The sequence below is a fragment of the Phyllobates terribilis genome, unplaced genomic scaffold, assembly GCF_046119375.1.
Source record: "Phyllobates terribilis strain yellow unplaced genomic scaffold, ASM4611937v1 Scaffold_1__5_contigs__length_1240528914, whole genome shotgun sequence".
NCBI lineage: Eukaryota > Metazoa > Chordata > Amphibia > Anura > Dendrobatidae > Phyllobates > Phyllobates terribilis.
The window spans coordinates 371,674,474-371,687,144 of NW_027362761.1; the positions used below are offsets into that span (position 1 = coordinate 371,674,474).

Consider the following 12,671-nt stretch of genomic DNA (forward strand, 5'->3'; position numbering starts at 1 on the left):
ATGTGATCACTGCAACCAAACAGCAGCTGTTGATTGGCAGCAGCCTTCACTACTTTGTCAGAGCAGACATCCACTCTGATAGAACACTCAAAAGCTGCAGCTGATAAGTGAACGCTGATTAGATGCAGTGGTCACATGTCCATCACCTTAAGTGTCCATTAGCTGAAGTGTCTGAAATTTGAATTAATCCTGAATTGAACCTGAAGGGAACTGAAGGTAACTGGATACTTTGTCACAGTAAACAATGTTTGTCTTTGTTTTCACTCTCACCCCCTTAATCCTTCACTTCTTACAACCACCCCTAATCCCTACACCTAGTAAGGAACTCTTCATCTCTCCCTCCATTCTCCCCACCCATCTCACCTCCTCCTCAGAGCTATTCCTCAACATCCAATCCTTTGTCTCCAAACACAGACAGCCACCTCATGCCCTCTCCTGCTCCCACCTACTAACGCTTTCTCTGCTCCTCCTTACTGCCAGCGACATCTCTCCACATCCCGGTCCTCCTCACCACATCCCTACACTCACTTCCACCTCCTACCCACGATCTATCCCAAACTTTCGTAACCCTTCTAACCTTATACCCATCCGCCCAGCCCCCGCTTCCCCAGTCCCACTAATAGGAGCTCTATGGAACGCTCGCTCTGTCTGAAACAAACTTTCCTACATTCACGATCTCTTCATCACTAACAAGCTTTCATTCCTCGGCATCACTGAAACCTGGCTCACCCCCTCCGACACGGCCTCTCCTGCTGCACTTTCGTATGGCGGATTCCACCTCTCCCATACCCCCCGCCCCACCAGCAAGCATGGTGGAGGAATAGGTTTCCTCCTCTCAGAAAACTGCTCCTTCACCCATATCCCACTGCCTCCCTCAATTACTCTCCCCTCTTTTGAAGTGCACTGCGTGCGCATATACTCCCCATCCAACCTCCATCTCGCTGTCATCTACCGCCCCTCAGGATCAACCACCACTTTCTTTGACCACTTCACCACTTGGCTACTTCATTTCCTCTCCGTTGACATCCCCACTATCCTCATGGGCGACTTTAACATCCCCATTGACACTTCCCTCTCAGCTGCCTCTAAGCTCCTATCCCTCACTTCCTCCTTTGGTCTTACTCAGTGGTCTTCCACACCCACCCACAAAGACGGCCACACACTGGACATCATCTTCACCCGCCTCTGTTCCCTATCTAACCTCTCTAACTCACCTCTCCCTCTTTCTGACCACAACCTACTCACATTCTCTTCTCTCTCCTCCCCGGGGCAACAATCCCCACTCCACAAACTTACATACCCTCGCAGAAATCTCAAACACCTTGACCTACACTTACTCTCTGAATCCCTCCTCCTTCTTACAGACATTAGTTCCTTACATGATGCAGATGTTGCTGCCACTTTATACAACACCACAACAGCTGCAGCTCTCGATTCGGTCGCCCCCTTCACACATTCCAAGGCTCGCACAATCAACAGACAACCCTGGCACACCAGCCTAACTAAAGAACTGCGACGGGCCTCCAGGGTTGCTGAGCGTAGATGGAAAAGGTCCCACTCCCATGAGCACTTCATCGCATTCAAACAGTCCCTCACTACCTTCAAGTCCACACTCACTGCAGCAAAACAAACATACTTCACATCTCTCATATCCTCCCTGTCTCACAACCCCAAACAACAATTCAACACCTTCAATTCTCTCCTCCGTCCCCCAGTGCCTCCTCCCTCTCCTCTTATTTCAGCTGAAGACTTTGCCTCATTCTTCAAGCAGAAGATTGATACCATCAGACAAAGCTTTTGCCTAAAGCCCCCACAGCCCCTCCCCACACCTACTCAGCCCTCTTCCTCCAAAACCACCTTCTCCACCATTTCTGAAGATCAACTTTCCTCCTTACTCTCCAAATCACACCTCACCTCCTGTAAACTTGACCCAATCCCGTCCCACCTCATCCCAAACCTTACCACTATCTTCATCCCAGCCCTAGCCCACCTCTTCAACCTGTCACTAACAACTGGTGTCTTCCCCTCATGCTTCAAACATGCCTCAATCACACCCATCCTCAAAAAGCCCTCCCTTGACCCATCCTCTGTGTCTACCTACTGCCCCATATCACTTCTCCCCTATGCCTCAAAACTACTGGAACAACATGTCCATTCTGAACTGTCCTCCCACCTCTCCTCCTGCTCCCTCTTTGACCGCCTACAATTTGGTTTCCAACCACACCATTCTACTGAAACTGCACTGACTAAAGTCACCAACGACCTACTAACCGCCAAATCTAAGTGAGACTACTCTGTCCTCCTCCTCCTAGACCTGTCATCTGCGTTTGACACAGTGGACCATTCCCTCTTACTACAGACTCTCTCATCTATTGGCATCACAGACTTGGCCCTATCCTGCATCTCCTCATACCTAACAGACCGGACATTCAGTGTTTCCCACTTACACACCACCTCCTCATCTCGCTCCCTATCTGTCGGTGTCCCCCAAGGTTCAGTTCTAGGACCACTGCTCTTCTCCATCTACACATTCGGCCTGGGACAGCTCATAGAGTCTCACGGATTTCATTATCACCTCTATGCTGAAGACATACAGATCTACCTCTCTGGACCCGATATCACCTCCTTACTAACCAAAATCCCACAATGTCTGTCTGCTATTTCATCCTTCTTCTCTGCCAGATTTCTAAAACTTAACATGGACAAAACAGAATTCATCATCTTTCTGCCATCTCATTCAACCCCCCCTAACTGATCTATCTATCAACGTCAATGGCTGCCCACTCTCCCCAGTCCCTCAAGCTCGCTGCCTTGGGGTAACCCTGGACTCTGAACTCTCCTTCAAACCACATATCCAAGACCTTTCCACTTCCTGCCCACTCCAATTCAAAAATATCTCCCGGATCCGCACATTCCTCAACCATGAATCTGCAAAAACACTAGTGCACGCCCTCATCATCTCCCACCTTGACTACTGCAACCCCCTGCTCTGTGGACTCTCACCCCTCCAATCTATCCTAAACTCTGCTGCTCGACTAATCCACCTGTCCCCCCGCTATTCCCCGGCCTCTCCTCTCTGTCATTCTCTTCACTGGCTCCCCATTGCTCAGAGACTCCAGTTCAAAACCCTAACCATGACATATAAAGCCATTCACAACTTGTCTCCTCCATATATCTCTGACCTAGTCTCCCTTTACATACCCGCACGCAACCTCCGATCCTCACAAGTTCTCCTTCTCTACTCCCCTCTTATCTCCTCCTCCCACAATCGCATACAAGATTTCTCCTGTGCTTCCCCCTTACTCTGGAACTCTCTACCCCAAAGTATCAGACTCTCGCCTACCGTGGAAACCTTCAAAAGGAACCTGAAGACCCACCTCTTCCGACAAGCCTACAACCTGCAGTAACCACTGCTCCACCATACCGCTGCACGACCAGCTCTACCCTCACCTAATGTATCCTTACCCATTCCTTGTAGATTGTGAGCCCTCGCGGGCAGGGTCCTCGCTCCTCCTGTACCAGTCGCTGTCACATTGTGTTCAAGATTATTGTAATTGTTCTTGCATTATACCCCTTTTTCACATGTAAAGCGCCATGGAATAAATGGTGCTATAATAATAAATAATAATAATAGGTGCTATAATAATAAATAATAATAATATTGTCATGTAACTACCAGGAATCACAGCACTGACATCACTGGAGATGCACCAGTGCATATGGTAAGTGTTCTTTTTGTTTTTGTTCCTTAACTTATGTAGGGCACATAAGCAATTAAGAAGAGGTTGTACAGTTTTACAGAATTTAGTAAATAATAATAGTTTTATAGTAATCATTTAACGGAAACTTTTTTTTTTTTCTAATACTGGATACAATACTGCCCTAGTCATATGGTAGACACAAGGTGCTGGCCAGATTTTTATCTCATAAATGGTAAATGACAGCAAACACATGCCCAATTTATTAAATTTTTACGCCAAATGGTAAAACACGTTGAAAAGTCACAAAATTTTTGAGCAACCTTTCAATCAGTTCTGCAAAATAGGTGGAGCTGGGGTGGGACCCAATGCAGGATAGATATGTCAACGTTTGCTTGTCTTAGTCTAATCCATGACAAGTTGCGGCTTTGTCAGGACTCAAACCCAGCAACTCATATGCACCAGGCAGAAGCCTTTCCCTTTGAGGTATTCAGCTCTCTGGACACTTCTTTGCTAGTTCAGTTGCCTTTACCTGTTGTTTCTGATTGGCTATACCCTGTGTTTTCCTAGTTGGCTCATTCTGTGATTTCTTGATTGGACACGCTATTTAAACCTGACCTTGTTCTTCCTTCCTTGTGAGATTATTGAGCTCCCTTCCTTTAGTCTATCATTCTCACCTGCTGCTCCACACCAAACTACTGTTCCTGTGTACCGACTTCTGGTTATGGACTGACTACAGTACCTGCTGATCCTCCATATACTGCGTTTCCTGTGTTCATACCTCTGCCTGTCCATTACTATGGTACCTGCTGCTCCACACCATACTGCTGCTCCTGTGTTCTGACCTCTGGCTATCGACTGACTATGGTACCTGCTGATCCCCCACACCAAACTACTGTTCCTGTGTACTGACCTCTGGCTATCCATTGACTATGCTACCTGTGATTAGAGATGAGCGTTGTTCTACTCGAACTGTTCGCCAATCTCAAATTCGAGCTGTTTTGGGCGGTGTTCGAGCCGTTCGGCGAACACTAACAATTTGAGAAAAATTCGGCTGTTCGAGGTTATGTTCGATAACTGTTCGTGCACCAAAATCATAACTGGATTTTTTCTCAGTAATGATGAAAATTAATGTTAATACGCAGTTTGAGTGTACAGCGGGGTGGGGGGAGGGGCAGGGGATGGATCTCTGCAGGAACAATGAAGATCTCCATTTTTTTTTCTCTTTCCCGCATTTGCAGTGGGGAGGTGCAATCTGTCAGCCTATCAGCAGCACACACACGGAGCGAAGTGCTTTTTTTCACACAAGCAAGGGCATGTGTCATTGGCAGTGTATGTCACATGTCCTTGCCCTATAAGACCAAGCCATTTTCCCCGTCGCCACCATTTTCTCACTGCTGCAGCTGCGTGTTAGACGGCACCGCTGTTGCTGTGTGCGCTATACCTTGTTAATTTCAAGCCAATTTTCGCACAAATATACAGATAGCTTGGGAGTAGGGAATAGTTGTGATTGCAGTCCTTTTAAGGACTAGGTTACAGCATTTCCTACGACTTTTATCAGGGAGGTCTGTGCTCTTAAATAGATAGGTTGTGGGAGTAAAGACTAATTGTAATTGGAGTCCTTTTCAGGACTAGGTTACATCAGTTCCTATCAGTTTTTGCCAGGCAGGTCTGTGCCAGTGCTGTGCAAGTTTTTTTCACAGCATTTGGCTGAATCTAGCAAAGCTAATCCTTTTTGGCCTATTGCAGAGTGTGTTAGTCAGTGGAGTAGCCTATCTGTGTTGCAAGATATACCACCTGTGTATAGAATACCAATTTTTTTACTGCACCTAGTGAAGTAAAATCTTTTGGGCATAGCATCATTCTATTAGTCCATCTATACTGACCTCCATCAGGTTGCAAATTAAAACTAATTTTTATCTGCATCTACAGTACCTCTGAAAAAATATTTGGGCTTCTACCTGTGTGTGGGACTTGTTGTATTAGTCCATCTATACTGACCTCCATCAGGTTGCAAACTGAATATATTTTTTTCTGCATCTACCTCTGAAAAAATATTGGGCTTCTAGCTGTGTGTGGGACTTGTTGTATTAGTCCATCTATACTGACCTCCATCAGGTTGCAAACTGAATATATTTTTTTCTGCATCTACCTCTGAAAAAATATTGGGCTTCTAGCTGTGTGTGGGTCTTGTTCTATTAATCCATCTATACTGACCTCCATCAGGTTGCAAACTGAATATAATTTTTTTCTGCATCTAGCTCTGAAAAAATATTTGGCCTTCTAGTAGTGTGTCGGACTTTCTCTATTAGTCCATCTATACTGACCTCCATCAGGTTGCAAACTGAATATAATTTTTTTCTGCATCTAGCTCTGAAAAAATATTTGGCCTTCTAGTAGTGTGTCGGACTTTCTCTATTAGTCCATCTATACTGACCTCCATCAGGTTGCAAATTAAAACTAATTTTTATCTGCATCTACAGTACCTCTGAAAACATATTTGGGCTTCTAGCTGTGTGTGGGACTTGTTCTATTAGTCCATCTATACTGACCTCCATCAGGTTGCAAACTGAATATATTTTTTTCTGCATCTACCTCTGAAAAAATATTGGGCATCTAGCTGTGTGTGGGACTTGTTGTATTAGTCCATCTATACTGACCTCCATCAGGTTGCAAACTGAATATATTTTTTTCTGCATCTACCTCTGAAAAAATATTGGGCTTCTAGCTGTGTGTGGGTCTTGTTCTATTAATCCATCTATACTGACCTCCATCAGGTTGCAAACTGAATATAATTTTTTTCTGCATCTAGCTCTGAAAAAATATTTGGCCTTCTAGTAGTGTGTCGGACTTTCTCTATTAGTCCATCTATACTGACCTCCATCAGGTTGCAAATTAAAACTAATTTTTATCTGCATCTACAGTACCTCTGAAAAAATATTTGGGCTTCTAGCTGTGTGTGGGACTTGTTGTATTAGTCCATCTATACTGACCTCCATCAGGTTGCAAACTGAATATATTTTTTTCTGCATCTACCTCTGAAAAAATATTGGGCTTCTAGCTGTGTGTGGACTTGTTGTATTAGTCCATCTATACTGACCTCCATCAGGTTGCAAACTGAATATATTTTTTTCTGCATCTACCTCTGAAAAAATATTGGGCTTCTAGCTGTGTGTGGGTCTTGTTCTATTAATCCATCTATACTGACCTCCATCAGGTTGCAAACTGAATATAATTTTTTTCTGCATCTAGCTCTGAAAAAATATTTGGCCTTCTAGTAGTGTGTCGGACTTTCTCTATTAGTCCATCTATACTGACCTCCATCAGGTTGCAAATTAAAACTAATTTTTATCTGCATCTACAGTACCTCTGAAAAAATATTTGGGCTTCTGGCTGTGTGTGGGACTTGTTGTATTAGTCCATCTATACTGACCTCCATCAGGTTGCAAACTGAATATATTTTTTTCCTGCATCTACCTCTGAAAAAATATTGGGCTTCTAGCTGTGTGTGGGTCTTGTTCTATTAATCCATCTATACTGACCTCCATCAGGTTGCAAATTCAAAATAATTTTTTTCTGCATCTAACCCAGCCAATAGTTTTGGCCTAATACCACAGTTTGGCCACTCAGCTCTGCTCGGTTACCATCCATTGTTTTTTTGTGCAAACAACTCCAGAGTTGTGAATTAGTTAACCACCAAAATGAGTGGAAAAAGGCCTGCTGCTGGTGGAAAGGGGAATAGGCGTGTTGGGAAGGGGAAAAAAGGTTGTGTCCGTGGGGTAGGTGTTAAAGCAACAGTAACATCTGCAGAAGAAAGACCATCTTCCAGCCAAACTAAAATGTCTACTTCTTTTAGCGGACAATGTGATAAGATCCCTTTCTTACGGCCACGCCAATCGCTACAAATTCCAGATGAGGCACAAAAACAGCAGGTGCTTCAACGGATATCAAGTGCTCCTTTAAGTGGGCTCTCCTCCACATCAACTTCAACATCACAAATACTCCAGTCCTCAAAGGTGTCACCCAAATCGCACTTGCTTCCTCACAGCTCCCAAATCTCCAGCTGCCCGTCTGAGTATGAGGTAGAACAGATGGTTGAGTCTGCAGAGCTGTTTACTCATACTATAGCCTGGGAATCAGAGGTCGACTCCTGCGCTTCTGTGAATCCAGACGAGGAAATGATCTGCACTGATGCCCAGAATCTTTATGAGTCGGATCCAGGACCAGACGCAGAAGGTTCTGACCATAATGTAGACCCTCATTCCCAAACTGTAACTCCTGTTGGTGGAGACAATGAGGAAGACGATGATAAGACTCAAATACCTGATTGGAGCGACAACTTTAGTTTTTTGTCAGGGCAGGAACAGGTTGGCTCTGAGGACGACGGGTGTGATAACGCACAGGGTGATGATGATGAGGTCGGAGATCCCACTTACTGTCAACCCACAGTCAGCCAAGAGATGAGGTCAGCAGAGGAGGTGGAGGAAGATGCTAGTGACGACGAGGTCAGGTTGCGCCTTCCTGGACAGAGACGTAGTACTGGAAGCACGTCAACAACTGCATCCTCAAACACAACTCTGCCTCTCACCACAAGTCGTGGTGGCTCTTCAGGTCGCATGGGTGCTAAGCCTTGCATAGCCTGGGCATTTTTTCAGATCGATAAAGATGACCCAACTCGTGTTATCTGTAACATTTGTCAGCAAAAGCTAAGTAGAGGCCAAAAAATACATAGTTTGAGTACTTCATGCATGAACCGGCACATGGACATGAAGCATAAGTTGCAGTGGGAAGCTAAGTGTGCTACAATGCGGCCTAGCCGGCCGGGCCAACCACCGTCTGCCATATCTTGTGCATCCGCGGCCTCTTCATCCTCTGTGACTGGGGGGACAGCAGTCACACCTGTTTTGGGGCGCAGACCTGCCACCTCTTTACCCGCAACAGCCAGCGTGATTGGCAGGTCATCATTTTCTTTGGAGGTGGTAACACCAGCTGGTGTTGAGCGCTGTCCGACATCGATAGCACCACCTTTGGATCAAGGCAACCTAACATGTTCGCCTGCATCTTCCTCACAGACCGGCAGTTTGCCGGGGACACCCTTATCAACCCCGTCTAAGCACAATAGCCAGCCCTCGGTCCCTCAGATGTGGACAAGTAAAAGACCATTTCCTCCTAGCCATGAGAAAGCTAAGAGGTTGAATTTCACCATCTGCAAGCTCTTGGCTACAGAAATGCTGCCTTTCCGCCTGGTTGACACAGAGGATTTTCGAGACCTTATGTCCGTCGCAGTGCCCCAGTACCAGATGCCCAGTCGGCACTACTTCTCAAAGAAAGGTGTGCCTGCGCTCCACCAGCATGTCGCACATAACATCACCGCTTCTTTGAGAAACTCTGTGTGTGACAGGGTGCATTTCACCACAGACACTTGGACGAGTAGGCATGGACAGGGGCGTTACATGTCGCTGACTGGGCACTGGGTAACTATGGTGACAGCAGGACAAGGGGCTGCTGTCCAAGTCTTGCCGTTCCCACGAGTTGTGCGTCAATCCTCTTTATGTCAAAGTTCCTCCACTGCTTCTGCCTCCTCAACCTCCTCTCGGTCTTCCACCTGCACCCAAAGCCTGTCTGGTCATGCCACAAGCTTTCTAACTGCGCAGAAGGGATCCTGCACACCTCCTTACTATGTTGGCAGTAGGGCTCAACGTCATCAGGCGGTTTTTACATTGAAATGTCTGGGAAATGTGAGTCACAGAGCTGAGGAGTTGTGGTCAGCTCTGGAGAACCAATTTCATGAATGGTTGTCTCCACTGGACCTGAAACCAGGGAAGGCCGTGTGCGACAATGCTGCAAACCTGGGTGCGGCCCTTCGCCGGGGCAATGTCACACACGTGCCTTGTATGGCTCACGTGTTGAACCTGGTTGTCCAGCAATTTTTAGCCCACTATCCCAGACTAGATGGCCTTCTGCAGAGGGCACGGTCGCTGTGTGCTCACTTCCGCCGTTTGCATCCCGCAGCTCAGCGACTTAGATCTCTACAGAAGTCGTTGGGCCTGCCACTTCACCGGCTAAAATGCGATGTGCCTACCCGGTGGAATTCAACTCTGCACATGTTGCAGCGACTGTGGCAGCACCGACAAGCCCTGGTGCAATACGTTCTGACGTATAGCCTGGGCCAACGAGATTCAGAGGTGGGGCAAATCACGCTGGAGGAGTGGTCTCAGATCAGGGACCTATGCACCCTTCTGCACAGTTTTGAAATGGCGACGAAGATGTTTAGTGCTGACGATGCCATTATCAGCATGACTATTCCGGTGATTTACATGCTGGAGCACATGTTAAACAGAATTCGGAGTCAGGTGGTGGCACAAGAGGAGGTGGAGGAAGTAGAGGAGGAGGAGTTGTATGCGGAAGGGCTAACATCTGCAAGGTCCAGACGGTCGGCAGCACCAAGGCGGCAGGCATGTGAGGGTGGGGGAGATGGTTTTACCAGGGCGCATGGTAGCAGCCAAACTAGTGAGGAAGGTGCAGGAGCCCAGGAAGAAGTGGAGGACGAACTGATGGAAGACTCATCAGATGAGGGAGACCTTGATCACATTTCTGTTGTGCGAGGTTGGGGGGAGAGGACAGAAGAAGGAAGAATGATTGTTACCTCGCCACCAACACAACAGGGACTTGGTGCTCCTGGATGCGCAACACACATGAGTGCCTTCTTGCTGCACTACCTGCAACATGACCCTCGAATTGTGAGAATTAGAAATAATCCTGACTACTGGGTTGCCACACTGTTAGATCCCCGGTACAAAAGTAAATTTGCAGAAATTATTCCTGCCATAGAAAGGGATGCACGCATGCAGGAGTATCAGCAGAGACTGTTGCAGAATCTTACATGTGCTTTTCCACAAAATACCAGTGGTGCACGTAGTGAATCTCACAGTTCCAACTTGCCAACCGTGGGACCGTCAAGTGTTCAGCACTCAAACCGTAACAGAACCACAGTATCTGCTGGTAACATCAATTTTGCGGAATCATTTCACCACTTTTTTAGCCCATCCTTTGCAAGGCCACAGGAGACAAGAAGTCTGACACATAGTCAACGCCTAGAGACGATGGTACAGGAGTATCTCCAAGTAAACATTGAAGCCACGACTGTGTCACTGGACCCTTGCTCTTTTTGGGCTTCCAATCTGGATAAATGGCCGGAGCTAGCCACTTACGCCTTGGAGATCTTGTCATGCCCCGCAGCCAGCGTTCTGTCTGAACGTGTGTTCAGCGCTGCTGGTGGTGTGCTGACAGATAAGCGCACGCGGCTCTCCACTGATAATGTAGACAGACTCACGTTCATAAAGATGAACAAATCATGGATCCGAAACGACTTTTCTACCCCTGTGTCATCCTGGGGAGAGTAAAAGCTTGATGATTGGTTAAAATCACCCTACCAACCGTTTTAAGCTTTCAAATTACTAATCATGTTTATCTGTATCTTGACTGGAAAATAATTTGGGCTTTGTAGCAGTGTGCAGCACTGATCCTATTAGGCCATCTATACTAAAGCTTCACCAGATTTAAAATTAAAAATAATTTTTAGCTGCATCTAGCCCGGAAAATAATTTTGGGGCTCCGAGATGCGCAAGGCACATAAGTGCCTTCTTGCTGCACTACCTGCAGCATGACCCTCATATTGTCAGAATTCGAAGTAATCATGACTACTGGGTTGCCACACTCTTAGATCCCCCAAACTTTTCGATCAACCTTTTCATTTTAATAAAGACCAAAAAAATGGTCATTTTTGAAATTATAAGCATTAGCAGGTTGTTAGAAACTGAAATCAAACAGTTTTCAACTCAAAACTTTATTCTAGGTGATGTTACATTTTCACATAGGACCCCTTGTTCGAAAGGAGCTTCTGAACTCTCTCGTCCATTGAATTTGTCAGGTTTTGGATGGTTTCTGCTTCAATTGTTTTGCATGAGGACAGAATACCCTCCCAGAGCTGTTGCTTAGATGTGAACTGCCTCCCGCCATCATAGACACTCCTTTTATTGATGCTCCAAAGGTTCTGAATGGGGTAGAGGTCAGGGGAGCATGGGGGTCACACCATAAGTTTGTCCCCTTTTATGCCCATATCAGCCAGAGATGCAGATGTTTTATGTGCAGCATGAGATGGTGCATTATCATGCAGAAAAATGATCTTGCTGTGAAATACACGGTTCTTCTTCTTGAACCATGGCAGGAAGTGCTGTTTGAGAAAATCCACATACATTATGGAGTTCATCTTTAGCGCCTTCAGGGATCCTAAAGGGGCCGACAATCTCTCTCCCCATGATTCCAGCCCAAAACATTACTCCACCTCCTCCTTGTTGGCGCTGTAGCCGTGTTTGCGTGGGGTGTCCATCAACCAGCCATCCTCCACTCCATCCATCTGGACCATCGAGCGCTGCACGGCACTCATCCGTGAACAAAACAGTTTTGAAATCAGTCTTCATGTAATGTTTGGCCCACTGGAGCCGTTTCTGCTTGTGTGAAGTGGATAGAGGAGGTCGACAGGATGGCGCATGCACAGCTGCAAACCTCTGAAGGACCCTGCATCTTGTTGTTCGGGGGACGTTGGAGGCACAAGCAGCTTCAAAAACTTGTCTGCTGCTATGACAAGGCTTTTTTGCCGCTGCTCTTTCAACCTGACGTAATTGCCTGTAGGAAAGAGTCCTCAATTTGCCCTTATCAGCACGCACACGTGTGTACTGTGAATCAGCTACATACTTCTTGATTGCCAAGACACTTCATCCTGATCATCGCACAATGTTGATTGTAGTCATGCCTTGACCTAAACACTCCACAATTTGTTGCTTCTCAGCAGCCGACACATCCTTTTTCTTTCCCATTTTGGCAGAAAATGTAGGCTGCTTAATAATGTGAGAGAGCCTTCTTAAGTAGTCTTGCCTTTCATTGGACACACCTGCCAAACTAATTAGCACAGGT

General features: G+C 46.3%; 1 protein-coding gene across 3 annotated transcripts in view; it reads right to left on the reverse strand.

Moving 5' to 3' along the window:
• LOC141167330 (chemerin-like receptor 1) overlaps window positions 1–12,671 on the reverse strand; it is a 249,934-nt gene that overhangs the window by 119,789 nt on the left and 117,474 nt on the right. The gene's annotated exons all lie outside the window — the stretch shown is intronic.